Consider the following 17,388-nt stretch of genomic DNA (forward strand, 5'->3'; position numbering starts at 1 on the left):
GGTAGTGTCGGATAGATATACGAGAACTTGTTGTTCGACCAATCTCTCAGAGAAGGAGAAGTGGTCGATATCACTTCTCTCTGTATGCATATATGTTCATGACGATCTTCTGTTTCCTTCGTTTGCTTACTAGCTAGCTAGCGTGTCTAGTCCTCTCTATACGTATGTATAGTACGTAGCGTCGACCAAGTACGGACATAAGAGAGGACACTTCTCTCTATGAATTATAGCTAGCTAACACAATATATGAAACACCTAAATTAACCCCCCAAAACCCCCAACCCCCCCCCCCCCCCTCCCCTTTCAAAAAAAAAACAAAAACCCCAGCCACAGAAATGCTGACGCATGGATGCCTATTGGTCCCGGTTGGTGCCACCAATCGGGACCAAAGGGTCTCCTGCCTGGGCTCCGCGCACAGGCCACGTGGAGGCCCATCTGTCCCGGTTCTGGATTGAACCGGGACTAAAGGGACAGGGCATTAGTACCGACCCTTTAGTCCCGGTTCCAGAACCGGGACAAAAGGCCCTTACGAACCGAGACAACAGGCCCTTTTTCTAACAGTGATACTTTTTGAGTAGATGACAAGGGTCAAGATGACCATGCAGACCTTTAGGGCCTCACTATCCATTCTCGAGAAAGATAAATAATCTCATGAATGGTCTCACGAAAAAACAAATTGATTATGCGTCACGTAGTAATACGAAGTGTAACTCAATGTTGAGGTTTTATCCACTAACAACATCAAAGCATAAAAGAAATGTAATAATATCAAACTTTTCAGCCAAAATGTCGTAGAAGCTAGGTGGTCAGAATGTTCGATGAGCCACACCCGTCGTTAGCAAGAAATGACCACACTAGTTGAAAAATAATGACCGCGAAGCTAATTAAAATGAGCTAGCTAGCTTTTCACTGCAATAATGTATGCATGTGCGTGTTGAGCTTCACCCACAATCCTATACATTTGCGAAGAAACTAGCTAGGCATCCCACTGCATTGCCGAAGATGGTATAGTATACACGCTCTCCTCCCCCGGACGAAGCTTCCCCGTGGTTTCTGCGGCGAATAATCCTAGGTCAGTCTGGGCCGCGCTCTGCCCGACACGTCACTTCGCTCGGCTCTCCCTCGGTTACAAACCCTCGACCTCGAGCACGACGCCTTCCTCGCGCTCGTGGTCACCATCGTCGGCCACTGCTTGAGTGCTTGTACGCCGCCGACGTCCACCTCAACCTCGCCGCCGGCCCAGGAGACCTCTTCTGCTGGATCTTCTGCACCATCGGCATCCTCGTCTGCGCCGCAGGCGACATCATCAGCTTGCTGGCCCTCCTCGTGGGAGGTGAGGAGCAGGACTGAGAAGCAGGGCAAGCAGTCTACGTACACTACGTAACCGATTAGTTCAGCTCATGAGGTACTCATGGCCGACTGATGAAGTGATAAGTACTACATAGACGTAGTTCAAAGGAAAACTTAATGTAGAGTTTTGTATATAAGGTCCACTTAATGTGCCAGTGTAATGATAATTGGATATATATAGGTCCACTTAATGTGCCAGTGTAATGATAGTTGGATATATAGGTCCACTTACTAGTCAGTATGTCTGTGCTCTTGGGCATCATTCTGATCAGCCTAACTAAAACTCTTTTGTATTAGTTCCCCTCTTTTGGGTTTTTGACTCATGAACTTACATTTGTTAAATTCCAGCGTATGACAAAAATTTTGTCAGGGTAGCTGGGCTAAGTTTCAGAATTTTATCAGTAGTTCATGCCAGGATGCTGCGACGATTTTATCAGTGGTTTGTTTCCTAGAATTGTGTCTCGTCAAGCAGTTTTCGAGGGTTGGGCAAAGTTTCAGCTTGATAGGCTGTTTCCTAGTGGCTTAATTGTGTCGGATCAAGCAGTCTTCCACAGTTGTGCAAATGCAACTTGCAGTTAGTCAGGTACTGTAACCTGCTGCACCGATAATCTTTTAGAGACAAGGAAAGGAACATGTTCACATGCCCTGCTTTGCATTTTGGCCAGCAATGTTGCTTCTATACCATCTTTACAACCACAATTCTGCTGTATATGCCCTTCCCAAGGTCATTAACTTGTGAATCACAGACATATCTTATCCCAAATATGAGTAATGTTGTATTCAAGCTCTGAATTTCAAACTTTCACCGATGAACATGCAACACATGCAGCCAAAATGTGATAGGAGAGAGAAGAGAATGGGTCCATGCAGAATTCTTTGTCCAACCAGGAGAGAGGCCGGGAGAGAGAGAGGGGGGGGGGGGGGGGGGTTGCATGGAGAATCTTTTTATCTCCACCCATTTGTCCCATGTGCATTGAGTTCTAGAGATTTCTTATTCAAGGAAGTGACTTTTAGGATTTTTATTTGATATTTTTAGAGAGCTGACTTTACTGAAAGAGAGAAGAAAGAGAGAGAGAGTTGCATGTAAAGTTTATGAGAGAAAGATGCGCTGCATGCAAAAAAGAGAGAGATGTCTGCACTAGTACATCTCAGTCTGACAAGAGATGGGCAAAAAGAACGTCACATCAGATACACAATCACTACTTGTCCTAGCGCAGGAGATTAAGATTTGATAGCTGGCGCCAGTTGCTAATTTTCCATCGGTGCACACATCCACATGGAACTGAGCACATAATGGATGGCCACGATAGCAGGTACCACGTAGGACAAGCTATAAAAACCACACTCAAATATTTGTCTTTCTAGAGATTTCAACAAGTGACTATATACGGAGCAAAATGAGTGAATCCACACTCTAAAATATGTCTATATACATCCGTATGTGGTAGTCCATTTAGAATCTCTAAAAAGACAAATATTTAGGAACGGAGAGAGTATTACCGAACTAAAACCACGTCAAGTATTTCCGAACCGAGGGTGTAGTTTTTTAAAGTTAGTTGCTGGGCTAAGGTAGTTTCCTAGTTGAAAAACGCAAATGCAACTAGTTTCCTAGGTTCAACTTACTTGCGGATCAAGCAGTTTTCTAGAGTTGAGCAAATGCTATTTAAAGTTAGTCAACCCGCAATATTTTTTTTTAAGTTAGTTAGGTTCTGTAAAATTGTGCACTGATGAACTTGTCATGATGCATGGTCTTTAGCCTGTGTTTTCTTACATAAGGAAAGAAACAGTAGGGGAAATTGTGGGGATTATATGCAACGAGATGTTTGCTGGCCATGCTCTCTGACTACTATACGCATGTCACTGCACTGCTCTATCTTTGCCAAGAACGAGAGGTGGGGCTCCAAAGACCCGTCAGAAGCAGAAAAAGGTTGATGATGCCTGCTCACAATGACCTATACGTACATCTTCAGCGTCTATCCTTTCTTTCTGGTCTGCTCAACAAACCAAACCTATGCAAAGCAATGAGTCACACCGTACCTGCTGAAGCTTGGCAGCTAGTGTGCTTTATGATGCAGAGGCAGGGGATTTTCCCAACTGTGATGGTCAGTTGGTCACCATTTATCCGTTTTGAACACCTGGAAGATCAATCGATCAAAAATCCAAGTTCAGAGGTCTCAACACTTGAAAAATCTTGGAATAAAACAAAAAAAATATCAAGATCCTAGCTTTTTTTAGGGGTAAAACCAAGTTTATTCATCCGCAAAGTCCACATGGTGTGGGATACATCTCTGGTCATGGGATACACCAAACCAAACGTGGCGACCCGGACCCCTAGAAAGCGAAAACTTGGCTAAGCTATGTGCTTCATAATTAGCAGCATGACTCTCAAAAGAAAAGGTACAACGAAAAGTAGATGCCCTAAGATTTATTTCGGTGACTATTGCGCCATAAGTCCCAAGTGCATTCTTGTTGATATCCGATACCACTTGCAGACAATCCGATGAAACCACAAAATTCTGGATGCCCAAATCCTGTGCTAGTGCGAGAGCTTCCCGGCAAGCTATAGCTTCTAGAGTCGCGGGGTCAACAACTCCTTCGACCATTAGCGCCGAGCTGCCCATATAGTTACCTCCATCGTCTCTACACACTGCAACTGCCGAGCCTCCTTTTCTGGTTACCACTCCTGCATCAACATGTATTTTGCAGAACCCCACTGGTGGCTTCTTCGGTCGTCGCTGAATCTGGCGTGGGAGTGTTGCGCTTGCAGCCGGTCCTTTTTCCTTATTTCTGACAATATCCAGGTATGCAATAAATCTGCCTATAAAGCCGTGTGTTGCTTGGGGGCTTTGGAAAATAAATTCATGAATGGACTTCCTCCGTGAGTGCCAAATAGACCAAAGCGTCACTGCCATAAGGATAAACTGGTCATGTGAAAGCTTCTGCATAAGTGTAAACAGCCACTGTTTTGCATTTGGTTCAGTATTCTCTATGATTTTATGTGTGGTCTCTTGATCTATCAGTGCCCATACACTCCTCGACGTTGTGCATTCAAGCAAAGAATGATGCCATGAGTCCTGTGCTCCACACAACCCGCACTGGTCTGAGTCAGCCATGTGGCGATGTGCTCTTACATCATTAGTTGGTAATGAGTGTTTCGAGAGCCTCCACAAGAACATTCTGATTTTCCCCGGGACTTGTGTCTTCCAAAGCAATTTCCACGCTTCCCCTCCGCATCTGAGCTAGATGGGCCTGCGGTCCCCTTCCAGCCATGCCTCCCTTTCGCTGCTTAGTGGCAACAAGCATATTATATGCAGACTTTATAGAAAAAGAACCGTGTTTTTCAAAGTGCCACGCCCAAAAATCCGGTATATTTCTAGTGCACAACGGAATTCTGAGTATGGTTTGGACATCTATTGGTATGAAGGTAGCTTGAAGGAGCTGAATATTCCATGAAGCTGTTGTATTGTTAATGAGATCGGACACTTTAGTGGGACGATTTGGAACAATACTTCCGTATGGTCTGAACATTCCTTCTCTCGGTAACCAATTCTGTGACCAAATGTCAGTAGCAGCGCCATTGCCAATACGCTTTATGAGACCTTGCTTTAAAGTATCCCTGCTTTCGACTATGGCGCGCCATACCTGGCTCGGGTGACTTCCAAGCTCGGCCTCAAGGATGTCAGTGTTTGGGTAGTAAATGCTCTTCAAAACACATGCACTCAGGGACTCGGGGCTATGTAGCAATCTCCATGCTTGCCTAGCCAGCATTGCTAGGTTGAATAATTCGAAATCTTTGAAACCCAAACCCCCCATATTCTTGGGTTGTGTCATAGTTTTCCATGAGACCCAATGAGGCTTATGTTTTCCTTCCTTGCTCCCCCACCAGAACTTTCTAATTAGCATATTTAGGTGTTCACACAATCCTTTGGGCAGCTTGAAATAAGACATGGAGAAAACAGGTACAGCCTGGGCAACAGACTTGACCAACACCTCCTTTCCAGCCGTGGACATAGTGCGCTCAATCCAACCTTGAACCTTACTCCAGAGTCGATCTTTTAGATATTTAAATGAACCATTCTCTGAGCTGCCAATATCAGAAGGCATTCCCAAATACTTTTCATTGAGGGTTTCATTAGGGACATGAAGGATCGTTTTAATATCTTGTCTGACCGATTCTGGTACCCCTTTGCTGAAATAAATTGATGATTTATCATGATTAAACCGTTGCCCGGTTGCCCGGCAGTATGTGTCCAGAACATGGTGCACCTCATTAGCTCCCATACTATTTGCCTTCAAAAATAGTAGGCTGTCATCAGCGAATAGGAGATGGCTCACTGGTGGCGCCGAAGGAGCAACCTGTAGACCATTCAAGTTGGATGACTCATTTTTGGATTTTAAAAGGCACGAAAGGTCCTCTGCTGCTATCAAGAACAAGTATGAGGATATCGGGTCCCCTTGTCTGATTCCACGTGAAGGTTTAAATTGTTGTAGTCTCTTCCCATTGAACAAGACAGAGAAATTTACCGTAGTAACCAGGCTCATCACAATATCTACCCATCTGGTATTGAAACCCAGTTTAAGCATAATGGCTCTGAGGTATGGCCACTCCGCCCTATCATAAGCTTTCATCATGTCAAGTTTGAGGGCACATGACTGATTCTTCTTGGCCTTGTTCTGCTTCATAAAGTGCATGCACTCGTAAGCTGTTATAATATTATCAGTGATCAATCTGCCTGGCACAAAAGCTGACTGCTCCTCTTGGAAGCTAATTAGTAGTACCTCACATGCAAGCTCAACAAAAAAAGTCAGTGTTTTAAATAGTGGGCTATGCTAAATAACGGTGGACCTCCAAATCAGCTATAGCGGGCTATTTTGTACATGAGACTATTTAGCGGCACCCTGTTGAAAAGGCTATAGCGGGCTACAACATGGCTATAGCCGGCTATTTAAAACTATGAACAAAAACCTAACATACTCACAACTCACTGAACGGCTATTACAATAGCCGATAAAATTTGTGTAGCAGCAGCTAAGGTTCTAAGAATGTACGACATAACTAGATCATCAACATAAATTTAATCGGCAAAGTAAACTTTCTTGCGCCATAATTTGGATGGGAATCCATAGCACATCAGGTACTGGATATGGTTTAGAATTGATCAAGATGAATTTAGGCATAGAAAATAAATTGAAGATTGGCCATAAAGAGGAATATGGCCTAACAAACACTTGATTTCTCAAAGAGTTGCAGGTGGAAGAAGAAGGAGAAACACAATATATTTTTTTGGTTTGAAACAGGGACAAAATTTTACCCAAAAGACACCTGACATCTTGGAGCATGCTACCTCCTTTCACAAAGAATGGTTTGATCCGGCTGAAGGTTTAGCTTGTAAACTTAGGGCGGATATCTGCAACAATTATGAGGAATTAAGTTGTAAATGTTGAACATGTGTACATGTACGTAGGTCTGGGTTTTGTATGCCGCACCAGTAGTGTCTCTCTCCTCCTGTATGTACCTGTATCTTGGGAGCAAGACACCGGTCGCACCCCTTATACCTATATATATGTGTGCCTAGTGCATGATCAATAATTATCGATGCACCAAACCATTCGTTACATGGTATCAGAGCAAATCGATCCTCTCCCGCTTTCGACTAACCCTAGCTACCGCCGCCCCACGCCGCCGCCTCCTCTCCCGCTACTCTCGCTAGCCCCGATCCCGATCTCTCGCTAGCCCCCGATCCCGATCGCCGCCAGCCCCGCCCATCACCCGACCCGCCGCCTGATACCATGACCCGCCAGCTGCCAGTCCCCCGCGCCGCAATGCCTTACTGCCTCGCTCGCTACCCTGGCCCCGCTGCGCATCGCCTCGCTCCCTGGATCGCACCGCTCCCCGCTGTGCATCGCTTCGCTACCCCACTGCATCGCGCCGCTCGAGTTCGCTCGCTACCCTGGATCGCGCCGCTCGCATTACCCGCACCGCTGCTTGCTTGCATTACCATGCCGCACCACCGCCGCGCGGCCATGTCTTCCTCTGCCTCCTCCTACTCCAACCCCTTCGTCAGGCCGGACCCCGCTGACATCCGCGACATCAACATCCACGACCGCGTCCCCGTTGTCCTCGATGCCACCGACGCCACGTACTTCGCGTGGAAGACGTACTTCTCGCTGCTCTTCCGCGAGAACAACCTTGTGGATCACGTTGACGGCTCCGTTGATTCCCGCGCCATGGTGGGCGACTCCGAGTGGACCACGATCGACGCCACGCTCATCCGGTGGTTCTTCACCGCCATCTCGAAGGACCTGTTTCACACGGTCGTGAGCGATGGTGATGACGCCCGCGCCATGTGGGTCAAGCCCAACGGCCTCTTCACCGACAACAAGCTTCAGCGCCGCATTTTTTTGCAGCAGGAATTTTTTGACTGTCATCAGGATGATCAGTCTATCGATGACCACTGCCGCCGCCTGAAGACGTTGGCGGATGAGCTCTGTGACATTGGCGCCAAGGTTGATGACGACCTCCTCCTCAGCACGCTCACCGCCGGCCTCAACGAGGACATTGGTAACGCCACCTCCAACCTCTCCCTCATGCCGGAGCCTTCCTTCCCCAAGTTCGTGGCATACTTGTGGTTGGAGGAGCGCCGGATGAAGGGGGGTCAAGAAGCGCGGGCAGCACCACGCCCTCGCCGCCGGCACCTCGCGTGGTGCCCCTCCACCGGCCGCCCCGCTCGCGCCTGCGCCCTGTCACCAGCCGGTGCCCCCGCGCCTCCGGGGTTTTACCCCCTCCCGCCCGCGCCCCCGCCCCACCTGCTGCCCCCCAGCAGCCGCAACTGGGTGGCGGGCGCCGAGGGAACCGTCACGGGGGCGGTAGCAAACAGGCGCAAGGGGGGGGCCTCGTCAGCAGCAGGCCACCCCGCCCTGGACTTATGGCACAAACCCGTGGATGGGCATCATCCATGCGTACTCGATCCCAGTTCCTTGGGCTCTGGCTCCGGGCATCCTTGGGCCTCGGCCGGCGAGCCACCAGGCGCTCTTCACCGCGCAGACCGCCGCCCCCTAAAGTGGCTACGGCGCCGCGCCAGCGCCCGCGCCCGCCTACGACGCCTATGGAGGGTTTCTCCCTCCCCAGGTGCCGCCACCATGGGACCCGACCCTTCTTGCCGCTCTGCACTCCGCCCCGTCACCGAGCTCCTACGGTGGCGGCGGTGACTGGTACATGGACTCGGGCTCCACCGCTCACATGACTGCTCATCCCGGTAACCTCACATCCGCCACTCCCGTTCATACTCCCACTCGCATTACCCTTGGTAACGGTTCCTCCATTCCCATTACACATGTCGGTCATATGTCTTTTCCTTCTACTAATATTCCCGTTAACATGTCTAACGTTCTTGTGTCTCCTAACTTAGTTACCAATCTTGTTTCTATTCGTCGCCTTGCTCGTGAGAATCCTATCAATGTTGAATTTGACGATATCGGTTTTTCTGTGAAGGACACCCGTACACGGATGGTACTCCACCGATGTGACAGCCCGGACGAGCTTTACCCGGTGCATCCCTTCGGTGCCACCACCACCCGTCGTCTCGCCGCCTTCGTTGCTAGTGTCGATCTTTGGCACGCCCGCCTCGGGCATCCCAACTTCACCGTTATGAGTCAGATTCTTCAGAGCTTTTCTTTCTCATGTAATAAGGTTGAAGACCACTCTTGTGAGGCTTGCCGTCTTGGCAAGCACATTCGTCTTCCCTTTAGCGAGTCTACAAACGTTTCCACTTTTCCATTTCAGTTATTGCATAGTGATGTTTGGACGTCCCCGGTTGCGAGCAACATGGGTTACTTATACTATTTGGTGATATTGGATGATTTCTCTCATTATGTGTGGACTTTTCCTCTCCGTTGCAAGTCCGACGCTCTTGCCACACTCACAGCTTTTTATTCATATGTCACCACACAGTTCGGTCGTCCGATTCTTGCCTTGCAAACTGACAACGGAAAGGAGTTTGACAATGTCGCCATCCGCAATCTTCTTGCATCGCACGGCACTATCTTTCGCCTCACTTGCCCCTACACGTCCCAGCAGAATGGTCGCGCCGAGCGCGTCATTCGCACTCTTAATGACTGTGTCCACACGTTGCTCTTCCACTCCTACGTGCCTCCTCGGTTCTGGCCGGACGCGCTCGCGACCGCCAGCCTCCTCATAAACATTCGACCGTGTCGTCCATGCTGGAACTACACCCCTCACCAACTCCTCTTCGGTGCGGTTCCATCTTATGATGGTCTTCGCATTTTCGGGTGTCTCTGTTATCCTAGCACCGCGTCCACTGTACCTCACAAACTCGCTCCACGGTTGCTTCCTTGCATCTTCCTTGGTTATCCTCCCACCAACACCAAAGGTTACCGGTGCTATGATCCAGTGTCCCACCGCGTTTTCACCTCGCGGCACGTGTACTTTGATGAGATGGTGTTCCCGTTTCAGCAGGTACCGTCACCCTCGGCGTCCCCCGCGGCGCGGTTCACCCCTGCCCCCACCTCTGGCGAACCGCCCCGCCGTGCACCGGGCCTGGCCCTGCCCGCGCTCCCGACGCCGGCGGCCCCCGTCGCCGCGCTCCCCTCGGCCACCCCCGCCGCTGCGGCTAGGGATGGCAATGGGTCGGGTTTGGGGCGGGTGGAGCTGGTCCAAATCCAGCCCATGACCCATCTTCCTACCCTCTGCCCATCCACCAAATTATCCATGGGCATAACTTGTGCCCATGCCCAAACCCGCTGGATACCCACATACCCATGGAGCTCCATGGCCATAGAAAAGTCAGCCTGAAGCCTTCCCAAAGATCAAATTAACTCATCATCATTCACTCACAAATGCCAACATAACCTACATGCATAAGTAGGTAACAAGTAATATGATGAGTTCTTAAGTGTGACATGCCAGATGTTGATTCTGCAGCATATAACTCATGGCACAAGTTGCATATTTCCTGCCATTTCCCATTGATTCGCTCTTTCTACTGTCACTGGCGTATGGCCCCACATGTCATACGGGTATCCATTGGATATCCATGGAGCACAAACTATAACCATGCCCAACTCAGCTGTTCGTGGGTATCCATATCCATGGACCCATGGGCAGAAATGTGCTCCATACCCTTGCCCAATCGGGTCGGGTATCCATGGGTATCCAAATCCATGGATAAAATTACCACCCGTAGCTGCGGCCCCTGGCGCCCCCTCAGCCGCCCTCTCGGTTGCCCCTGGCGATGCGGCCCCGTCGGCCGCCCCCGTCGCCCCGGCCCCTTCGGCCGATCCGGAGACCGGCTCGAGCTCATCCTCGCCGGTCCCCTCTCGGCTCCGTCGGCTGGTGTGGTCACTCGGGCTCAGACTGGAACGTTTCATCCTAGCACGCGCTACGCCTCCGACAAGTACGCGTGTGCCGCGTCCACCACGGTCCCGTCCCCGCTCCCCACCTCCGTACGCGCAGCCCTTTGGGATCCGAACTAGCTTGCTGCGATGCGTGAGGAGTTCGACGCCCTGCAGCGCAACCGTACGTGGCAGCTTGTCCCGCGGCCTCCTCGTGCCAACGTCATCACTGGCAAGTGGGTCTTCCGCCACAAGACTCGCCCCGACGGTTCCCTTGAGCGCTACATGGCGTGTTGGGTCGTGCGCGGCTTTCGCCAGCGTGCCGGCGTGGACTTCACCGACACCTTCGCCCCGGTTGTCAAACCGGGCATGATTCGCGCTGTTCTCCAGGTCGTTGTTTCTCGCGCCTGGCCAGTCCACCAGCTCGATGTGTCTAATGCTTTCTTGCATGGTCGTATCGACGAGCAGGTGTTCTGTCAGCAGCCTACTGGTTTCGTCGACACTGACCATCCGGACCACGTGTGCTTGCTCTCCCATTCTCTCTACGGGTTGAAGCAGGCGCCTCGGGCCTGGTACCAGCGGATCACGGCCTTCCTTCAGCAGCAGGGGTTCCGGTCCACACAGTCCGATGCCTCCCTGTTTGTTTATCACCAGGGCCCCGCCACCGCGTACCTCCTCCTGTATGTCGACGACATCATCATGACTGCCTCCTCGCCAGCGCTCCCTCAACAGATCATAGCTCGCCTCGGCACCGAGTTCGCCCTCAAGGACTTGGGGGCTCTCCACTACTTCCTCGGCGTCGAGGTTCTGCCGGGCCACTGGCTTCTTCCTGCACCAGTAGAAGTACGCTTACGAGCTTCTGGAGAGAGCGGGCATGCTTAACTGCAAACCTGCTCCTACGCCTGTCGATACGAAGGCTAAGGTGTCCGCCGTCGAGGGTTCTTTGGCGTCCAACGCTCCCTTCTACCGCTCCATCGTTGGTGCGCTTCAGTACCTCACACTAACGCGTCCGGACATTCAGTACGCTGTTCAGCAGGTGTGCCTTCATATGCATGCTCCTCGTGATACTCATTGGGCTCTGGTGAAACGTATTCTTCGGTATATACGTGGCACCACAGCTATGGGTCTCACCCTGACGGCATCACCTGACACCAGTCTTGTCACCTACTCCGACGCCGACTAGGCTGGGTGTCCCGACACTCGCCGCTCCACTTTCGGCTACTGTGTCTACCTCGGGCCCTCTCTGATTTCGTGGTCGTCTAAACGACAACCCACGGTCTCATGATCGAGCGCCGAGGCCGAGTACAGGGTTGTGGCCAACGCCATCGCGGAGTGCTCTTGGCTACGACAGCTACTTCAGGAGTTACTATGCGAGGTTACCAAGGCGACGCTTGTTTACTGTGACAACGTCTCCGCGGTGTATCTCGCTGCCAACCCTGTCCATCACCGACGGACGAAGCATATTGAGATCGACATTCACTTCGTCAGGGAGCACGTCGCACTTGGTCGTGTTTGAGTTCTCCATGTGCCCACCGATCAGCAGTTCACCGATATCATGACAAAGAGACTACCCACCTCGACGTTTCAGGGCTTTCGGTCCAGTCTCTGCATCACCGGCGATGCTTCGACTGCCGGGGGTGTTGAACATGCGTACATGTACGTAGGTCTGGGTTTTGTATGCCGCACATGTAGTGTCTCTCTCCCCCTGTATGTACCTATATCTTGGGAGACAAGACACCGGTCGCACCCCTTGTACCTATATATATGTGCCTAGTGCATGATCAATAATTATCGATGCACCAAACCATTCTCTACAGTAAACATTCTTAGGTGGGTATATTCTCTAAGATGCAACCTGAAGAAAAGAAAAATCTCTCTCTTGGTTCCGAGGCCATCATTAACTTGTGAATCACAGATATATCTTGTTCCAAACATAAGTGCTAGTGCTGTATCCAAACTCTGAATTTGGCAACAGAGCACACAAACATGTTCAACTACTAAACTTGATGCCACATATTCGCTCCTATTCCAGTTGGCGAATTCAGCGAGGGAACTAGACTCGACGCCACATATCAAGATGCAAATACTAAACAAGAAGAAACTGCAAATACATGCATATATATCTAAGTATTTTCCATGTCCCTGCTCTCTAAATTGATTAGTTGCCCTTGTATCTTAGCAGCTCCCAGATGTTCAGTTCGGCGTGAAAAGATGGGTTAAGCGTATGCCTTAGCAGGGACGCGTTGCATGTTATATATAGGCACAAGAGATTACAGGGTTTAGGTAGTTAGGTTGTTGTAGGATTGATCTCCAAGTCATAATCTATACAAAGGATAGAGATCAACCTAAACATATCCTAACTACCTGGCTACAACACGCACACGCCCACACATGTATACGGTTTATATGTACACCGTATACATCTATAATACATACTTTAACACGCCCCCTCAATCACAACTTTATCAAGTTGAGATTGTTCTTGAATTCTTCCAACTTGCGCCATGACAATGCTTTATTAAAGCCATCTACAACCTGATCATTAGTAGGAATAAAACGAATGTCCAATAGCTTCTTGGCTACTCTTTCACGAACAAAATGATAGTCTACTTCAATGTGCTTTGTTCTTGCATGGAACACTGGATTTGCTGACAGATAAGTAGCACCAATATTGTAACACCATAATCGTGCAACAAAAGAATGATTTATACCTAGTTCACCAAGCAGACTTTGAACCCATATCAACTCAGCCGTGGCATTTGCTAGAGCTTTGTATTCAGCCTGAGTGCTGGATCTAGACACAGTGGCTTGTTTTCGTGCGCTCCAAGATATGAGGTTTGGTCCAAAGAAAACAACAAAACCACCAGTGGACCTTCTATCATCAGGACAACCTGCCCAATCTGCATCTGAAAAGGCACTTACCACATTTGAGCTTGACCTTGTGAATTTTAATCCAGTACTCATAGTACCTCTGAGATATCTCAAAATTCTCTTCACTGCAGTCCAATGCTGAAGAGTAGGGGCATGCAAGAACTGACACACCTTGTTGACAGGAAAACATATGTCAGGCCTTGTAAGTGTCAAGTACTGTAAGACACCTACCACACTTCTATAGTTTGTGGCTGCTTCGGCTCCCAAGGGCTCCCCTTCTTCCTTGGAAAGTTTCTCAGTGGTTGAGAGTGGCATGTCTGAAACTTTACAACTCATCATACCTGACCTTTTTAATATATCAGACACATATTTTTCCTGACTTAAGACTATCCCATCAGTTACCTTTTTTACTTCTATTCCCAAGAAGTAGTGCAAATCGCCAAGGTCTTTAAGTGCAAAGTCTCTCTTGAGATCTTCCAACAATGCACTGACCGCATCTTGTGATGAGCTGGCCACAATAATATCATCAACATATACCAACATAAAGATGATTATTTTTCCCTTCTTATAGAAGAAAAGTGATGTATCAGCCTTTGAAGGTCGAAAACCAAGCCTTTCAAGTTTATCACTTAACCTAGAATACCATGCTCTAGGTGCTTGTTTTAGACCATATAATGCCTTGTCAAGTTTGCACACATAATGATATTTTTCTTTTACCTCATACCCAGGTGGTTGTTTCATGTAGACTTCCTCCTCTAGAACGCCATGAAGAAACGCATTCTGCACATCCAATTGACGAAGACTCCAACCATTTGATACTGCAACCGAAAGAACAAGTCTGATAGTAGCTGCTTTAACAACAGGACTAAACGTGTCCTCATAGTCAATACCGTACCGTTGTTTAAAACCCTTTGCTACTAATCTAGCCTTGTATCTGTCTATTTCTCCACTGGACTTTCTTTTGACTCTGTAAACCCATTTACAATCAATTATGTTTCTGCCTTTTGCTGGAGGAACCAAGTGCCAAGTTTTGTTTCTAGTAAGAGCATTATATTCTTCATCCATAGCATTTTTCCAGTTTTTATCCTCAAAAGCCTCAACCAAGTTTCCTGGCTCACCTGTGACAGCTAGGCCACCAAAACGAGCATTACTGTACCTGACCGTGCCATCCGTCCGAACCTTGGGCTTCAAAACTCCATGCTGTGATCTAGTTCTCAGCGGCACAGAATCTGCCGCAGAGGGCCGCTGCACAGAAGATCCGGCGGGATCCAGCGCGGCAGGCGAACCAGCGAGATCTGGCGTAGCAGACGATCTAGCAGCACCTGATCCGAGGCTGATTTCCTTGGAGCTGGAGCCAGTTGCTCGTTGGGCCACTTGGCGAGGCCCACCAGACGACGCGGAGAGGCGCCTCTCCTGGCGCGTGAGTGCGGTTGGCCCACCTGCGCTGCTGGGCCCGCCTTGGCTTGTCGTGGTCTCACCCGCGGGGCCGCGGGGGGACGCGTGGTCGGCCGCTGGTGGCCCGCCTGACCCCGAGGCGGGTGCGCTGCCACTGCCTGGCGCGGCAGGCGAGGGCGGATCCGCACCGGGATCGCCGCTGTCAGCTCCAGGTGCAGCACCTGAATCCTCCTCGTGCTCTGCGCTTGTCCTTTGTTGCTGCATAAAATCATAGTGCACAACCGAATTTCCTCCAAAATTTATAACAGAATTTTCATGAGAATTACCCAAGTGATCATTAGCTATATGTTCATCCCCATGATCAAGAGGTAGGGAGGAGGAATTTTCAGAGAGGAGAAGGACTTCGGATCTGATAGGTGTACCGACATTAGGGTTTAACTTGGCAAAGGGAAACACCGTTTCATCAAACACAACGTCCCGAGAAATATAAACACGTCCAGCAGTTATGTCTAGACACTTGAAACCTTTCTGAAGGTTACTGTAGCCAAGGAAAACGCATTGCTTGGAGCGGAATTCAAGCTTGCGAGCATTGAAAGGACGAAGGTTAGGCCAACATGCGCACCCAAAAGTACGAAGAGAATGATAGTTTGGTGTTTCATGAAACAATTTTTCTAGTGGAGTTTCAAGATTGATCACCTTACTTGGTGTGCGATTGATCAAGTACGTGGTAGCGAGGAATGCCTCATCCCAAAATTTGAGGGGCATAGACGCATGAGCTAGTAATGAGAGGCCAACCTCGACAATGTGACGATGCTTCCTTTCAGCGGAGCCGTTTTGCTGATGAGCATGCGGGCAGGAAACATGGTGTGTGATGCCGACTTGGCGAAAAAAGGAATTTAACCTCTCATACTCACCACCCCAGTCGGTTTGCATGGTGATGATTTTGCGATCAAAGAGTCTTTCTACAAGTGCTTGAAATTCATGAAACACTTTAAAGACCTCTGACCTATGCTTAAGAAGAAATATCCACGTAAATTTACTGAAATCATCAATAAAGCTCACATAATAATTCTTTTTATTGATAGAATCACGGGCAGGTCCCCATACATCAAAATAAATAAGCTCTAAAGGAGCATTCGAAAAACTACTAGAATGCGGATAGGGAAGTTGGTGACTTTTGCCTTGTTGGCATGCATCACACACCCCCTCTTTATTCAACTCATGAACTGAAAAAGGAATTTTGTTCTTGCTAAGAACATGCTGAACGATTTTCAAAGACGGATGACCTAGTCGATCGTGCCACCTTGACGGAGAGATCTTGGTGGCACCAAAAGCATGCCTGCCCGGGCCTAAAGAAGCTGATGATAGGGGGTAGAGGCCGGCTCTACACCTGCCGTGGAGGAGGGTGCTCCTCGTTGCCTTGTCCTTAATGAAGAAGAAACGAGGGTGAGTTTCAAGAAACACATTATTGTCTTGAGATAGACGATGAGCAAAAACAAGATTTTTTGTGGCTTTAGGTGAGTAAAGGACATCTTTTAGATGAAGATTACGAGTGGGAGTACGAACATATGCTTGACCAATATGAGTAATTTTCATACCTGCTCCATTGGGCATGTTCACTTGATCATGGCCGTTGTATCTCTCCCTCATGGTGAGCTTGTTGAGCTCTCCGGTGATGTGATCTGTGGCGCCTGTGTCAACGTACCAATTGGTGTCGACGCCGTAGGAGGAGTTGGACACGGCGCTCGCACTCTTATCCTTGGTGAATGCGATGTCGAAGCGCCTGTAGCACTCTATAGCCGTGTGGTTCGGCTTCTTGCAGATCTGGCAGAACACTTCAGGGAGCTCATCTCGTCCCCCGCCTCCTTGGCCACGCCCACCGTGGCCGTTCCCGCGGCCGCCGTTGCCTCCATTGCCACGGCCACCACCGTGGCCACGGCCGCCTCCGTTCCTTCCGCGGCCTCCGCCGCGAGGGAAGCCACCGCGACCGCCACGGGAGGCAGCGTTCGCGGATGAGTGGGACGACGAGTTGCCACCCTCGAACATGGCAAGGCGGCTCTCGAAGCTGATGAGTTGCGCGTAGAGCTCGTTGGGCTTGATGGGGACGGTCCTGGTGCAGATGGAGGAGACGAATGACATGTAGTCGAAATCCAAGCCAGCAAGGATATACGACACCATATCATCGTCCGTGAGCGGCTTGCCGATGGCAGCCATCTCATCACTGAGGGCCTTCATGCGGCCAAGGTACTCAGCGATGGTGGAGTTTCCCTTCTTGGTGGTGGAGAGGGACATCCTTGTATTGACGATGGCCGCCTGTGTCTGGGAGATAAAGATCTCCGTGATTGCAGTCCATGCTGCTGACACCGTGGTGCATGTTGCGATCTGAACCATCACAGGGGGTGAGATGGAATTGAAAAGAAA

The 17,388-nt window shown here is 49.6% G+C and overlaps 1 pseudogene; it reads right to left on the reverse strand.

Moving 5' to 3' along the window:
* Positions 1-17,024: 17,024 nt before the first annotated feature.
* On the reverse strand, positions 17,025-17,163 carry LOC125511814 (small nucleolar RNA Z247; annotated as a pseudogene).
* Between the last annotated feature and the right edge of the window lie 225 nt (positions 17,164-17,388).

This window comes from Triticum urartu, chromosome 5A (genome assembly GCF_056163025.1).
Source record: "Triticum urartu cultivar PI428250 chromosome 5A, HENAU_Tu73, whole genome shotgun sequence".
In the NCBI taxonomy this organism is placed as follows: Eukaryota; Viridiplantae; Streptophyta; class Magnoliopsida; order Poales; family Poaceae; genus Triticum; species Triticum urartu.